The sequence below is a fragment of the Dreissena polymorpha genome, chromosome 15 (assembly GCF_020536995.1).
Source record: "Dreissena polymorpha isolate Duluth1 chromosome 15, UMN_Dpol_1.0, whole genome shotgun sequence".
In the NCBI taxonomy this organism is placed as follows: domain Eukaryota; kingdom Metazoa; phylum Mollusca; class Bivalvia; order Myida; family Dreissenidae; genus Dreissena; species Dreissena polymorpha.
In genome coordinates, this window is record NC_068369.1 from 13,101,549 (window position 1) to 13,106,547 (window position 4,999).

At 35.4% G+C, this 4,999-nt stretch overlaps 1 long non-coding RNA gene across 1 annotated transcript; it reads left to right on the forward strand.

Annotated features, from left to right (window-relative positions):
- The first annotated feature begins 3,074 nt into the window (after window positions 1–3,074).
- LOC127860209 (uncharacterized) lies at window positions 3,075–4,683 on the forward strand. The gene is made up of 3 exons (XR_008039637.1): window positions 3,075–3,145; window positions 3,292–3,421; window positions 3,587–4,683. It is a non-coding gene; the product is annotated as an uncharacterized LOC127860209 (long non-coding RNA).
- The last annotated feature ends 316 nt before the right edge of the window (window positions 4,684–4,999 follow it).

A 4,999-nucleotide genomic window follows, 5' to 3' on the forward strand; every position in this document is an offset into this window, starting at 1 on the left:
AGGTATCACAATCAAGTTTATTGAACAGAATATTCATACACCTACAGCATACATAACCTTCTTTTCTTGAGAATATATTACAAAGGACAGTTTCGCTTCTCAATTGTGTATAAAAGTACAAAAAGAAGAGAAAAATAAACGAAATAGTTATTTTGACAATCTGTCATCTAAGTTAGTATTTTCTACAGCGTTTCTGCCATCAGCGGCATCATTTAAAATACATATCTGCCAACTACGGCACCAATTTTTTTTCGACGGGGTCAGTTTGGACGCTTGTAACATGTGTATTAAACAACTCAAAGGGCGGATATTTTGCTTACGTATCCCTAAGAGATAAATGCGTATGTGTATAACACGAAATCATGTCATTTATTTCAAATTTGAGATATTCTCAACAAAAATCAGTAATTTTTCATGATTTTTCGGAAACTGTCACCTTGAACTCGTTCACATTTCTTTAAAAACTTGAACTACGAGTCCAAAATTACCTGGTGGCGTTCTCAGTCAATGGACAATATGTTCTTAGCAACGATTTTTGCCTTACTTGCTTTATATAATTATATCGAACGAATTTGTAACCTACCTGTTTACGCGGTCGAGTAAAGCTATCTGTCATCGACGGAAATTCTGCCATCGACGTGACGCGTAACACGGTGTGGAAATGACGTCACACGAGTACGTCATTAATTGCGTTATCAAGTGATGAACATAAAATACGGAAAGCTGGTTATGTAATATATTTTTAAAGAAATAATTGACGACTTAGAAAATTGATGGGGTAAATCGATTACTAGGTCGGTTCCGAATAAAGCGAAGTTCATTTTACTCGGCCTGAAAATCTGAACCACTCAACATATAAATGGTTGTTCATTGCTGAAATTAAAAACAATTATTGAATATTAAAATTGTTCATGATTCATATAAATTGTTCATATTTGAAAAGCTTGTTATGCATAATAAAATAAATATTACATGTTTGACAGGGTGACAGTAAATTTGTCAACTTTCGGAGAAATACTGTCAACCTGGGCTTCGCCTCGGTTGACAGCATTTCCTCAAGTTGACAAATTTACTGTCACCCTGTCAGGCATGTGATATTTATATAATGTAATTGCTATTGTGTTTTTTTTTTAAATAACTACATTTTAAAATTTAGTTTTCCGTACTTTTTAAACTTAAGACTTATATAATTTGTGATGCTTGTCATCTAAAAATTAGATTTATGAACACCGATTGTGTTTAACAGATATTTCTTGTTAAATATTGACAAGAAGTATGTCCTCTTGTGAAATACCCTTGCGCATATAGCTGTCATTGTACTTTAAGTAACACCATTTTTCATAACCATAACGGATGTATTTGTATGTCTCCGGATCGAATGATCGGGGTTATATTGTGTTTTGGTCCGTCTGTCTGTCTGTCATTGTATGTCTGTGTCTGTCCCAAAACTTCAACCTTGGTTATAACTGTTGCAATATTGAAGATAGAAACTGGATGTTTGGCATGCATGTGTATCTCATGGAGATGCACATTTTGAATTGTGAAAGGTCAAGGTCATTCTTCAAGGTCAAAGGTAAAATATATGGCTTCAAAACGGCGCAAAAGGTGGCATTGTGTTTCAGAAACTATTTTTTTAGTTACTGCCACCTAACCTCTGTAAACTTTAAAGGGAATACATTATCCTCCCATCATAACTAATAGTACAATTACTAAAACGTATTGGTGTATTTATTGTTTTTTAAATCGGAAACAGCACGTCAGGCGATTAACACGTGTTCAGAGGGAAATCTACCGTCCCGATTGGACGTTCTTTCGTCGAATCTTAAGTCTCATTTGCTTAAATTCATTTGACACTTACTTGTTTTAAAAATGGCGATTGTTTGCGTTTATGAAATTCTTGAGCACTTTTATCCTTAATATTTTACCAGAATTTGCCTTTAAAAATGGAATATACGTGGTTATATGGTAATGAATAGCGTCGGGGAAAAGCAAGTATGCAGTAATGGAGTTTGGTAAATACGGATGTATTGGGGATTCGATCGAGTCGGGTTTATTCGTAACTATGCCTTTTAACGATCTAAACTGCTTACAAGAATAACCTGCGTTCTATTTTGGCAACAGAGTCATTACCTTTGACCTCTGCGAAAACAACAATTGATTGCGAATTATTCTTACGTTGTCGTATACATGTATACACAATTGTATAAAATAATCTTTAGAACATTTGACGTTATCTCAGTATCAACAGGACGGACGAACAGAATTAAGAAACTTAAGTTCTTCCTCTGAAACACCGGCCCCCTTCTTAAATATTATGCAAGCGTAATGTGATTCGATATTCAGCAAAGAATGTATTTGTTAATAATCACGCCATTGTGTAATGTAATGTGATATTTTCAATATCAGAAGTGATTTTGAACTCAAACAAAAGCGTTACGTCACGTTTTCAGAAAATCAGCTTTTGAAATACAAGGACGTTTAGCACAGTTTTAAGCTGTCAACCTTTTGTCTTTATTCATACACTGTTCATATCGTTCCTGCAATTGATATAAGCTGTTGGCAACATGGAACGCTGTCGTGCACCGCTATTTAGTGAATGAGTAATCCGAAATGATATATGAGAATAAAGGTTTCGCTTATAAAGTTATTATTAGTTAATAACCGGCTGCTGGTAATTTTGCAAGTTGTATGGCAAAAAAATTATGTTTTCAATTCGCTTCGAGATTTTCTTTTTTTCAATCGGAAAGCGGTAAATAGCAAGCTTTACGAATCAGAAAAAAAGTTTTATAATTAAGCAACCGGTATTTGACATTTCGTATTTGAATTTAAATAAAATCCAAATTGGCAAAAATAATGGCCCACCGGCCTTCTGTAGACTAAACATTCAAAAGCATTGCAAAATAAGCGATAGCGCAAATATAGAGCATAGTATCTCGTTATTTGAAAATGTCCTTCACTTTTTTGAAAACGCATATGACATTTTTTGAAAACCTATTCGACATTTACGATTGGGAAATAATCAGTCCTCATCTCTCAGATAGTCTATTCAACAACATTTGGATACTGTTTCTACGGAATAATCATTGATTCGAATTCGACATCTGTGCTCCAAAGGGACATACTGCATAGCATTAACAAAATTCAGGTAAGAGGCAGTTTACAGAATATTGTAGACAAACAGAATAATAAATGCAGATTTTTACGTAACCTTTTCTATAACGAACAAAAATTTAAGTATGTAGCTAACAACATGTGAATGCTATTTTCACGTTTGTTTGTGTTATTGCATAGCAAGAACGAACACATGTTTCAGCGTCCCAACAAGTGGGTGTTGAGCAGAATCAATGGCAAAGACCGATTACTGAGGTTGGGAACTGCCCTCCGAATTGGTTAATTCAGATTGCAAGTTCAGCTTATGTAGGTAAGAATACTTCATAACGTAAAACACGTTTAGATAAATTGTTAGACTATCGGACATCATTATCATACATCACATCATGGAATATTTTTACCATTGAAATTCAGATGCCATATACCTAAGTAATTTGACTAAGAAATGACATATTACATGCGCATGTCTCCTTAGGTAATATTGACTTCGACAAAGCGGAATGGGCCGAGTCCAGACAAGCTGTAGACGAGGTTATGGGATGGGATTCTTAAAGACTTACGAAATCAAGCTCAAAACTACCAGGGGCTTCGAATAGATTCTTATGTAAGGCAAGGAAGCTACAGGGAAGGTCTGAAGGTTTACAAGGCAGACGAGTTTGATTCGATGCTAGAATTTCACATTGAAGGACTAGAAAATCGAATTGTGCAGACACCGATTTATAGAAATGGGAAAATTATCACAGCATTTTGCTACTTAACGATTTCTGGTTTAAGTATTGGCATGTTACAAAGAATATGTCTCGAACTCACGAACGCAGGAATATTTGAAGATATGGATGGGAAAGTCTCCTTGTCTTCGAAGTTAATTCATGAAAAGGTTTTTGAGTCTATGGTAGACAAGGCGATCAAAACTCTTTCAAAGACACTACAAGATACCAAACCCTGGGATCATATGGCAGAAAGTTTTACATTGACACGCAAAATGAATCCTCTCGCAATAAACGTTACCATTGAAATGAAATTTTATGGCAGACTATCTAAAGTCATTGATCTAGATTTGGTACCTTCTTACCGTTTACATTACGACACGACAACACGGTATGAAGGTGTTCGACTAAACTGTCCAATTCATGCAATTTGCAAATGGGTCGATGGTGAGGACTTGAATCAGAACCTGATCTGGAGTCCAAAATCCACGGGATATGAAATGCATATTTTTGATATTGCCAGGAAGGACCAAAGAAAGCTTTACATTCTTACAGCGTTGCGAATCATAAAGACATATTTGGTTAAAACGAAAGAGATTGCGAAAGCGGCAGGCCATCCGCCACCTCAGATAACAACTGTTCTGAAGTCGTACCACTTGAGGCAGATTGCATTTTACGCCATGTACTACTTGTTTCATAAACACCCGAATTTCAGATTAGATTGTGCACACACTGCGTTATTATACTTTATTGATTTCTTACAAATTGCCTTGAAAGCGAAGCGATTGCCTCATTTCTTCTTTTCCAGTAGATTAGCTCAAGATATGCTATTCTGATCGTTGTGACGTGCATTTGCGCTTTAATCTTTTCAGAAAGATAAGCAACGAAGCATTAGAACGAGCCCTTCAATCTTTACGAGAAAACCTCATCCCAAGCTTGGGATTTTCCTTTGGAGAAATTAATGACGAAAGGAAAACGGTTTTCAGTGAATTTGAACTTTCACTATCAATGGACGACTATTTTTAAATAAAAAGGGCATGTGACATTAGCGTGTCCGTTTGTTTCTTTGGCTTGTAAATCCAATATAAACATACACACAAAAATCCTAATCTGGAATAAGTTATCTGAAATCAATTGCGAAACAGATACTCGTGTTTTGGTACTACACATTATAACATCTA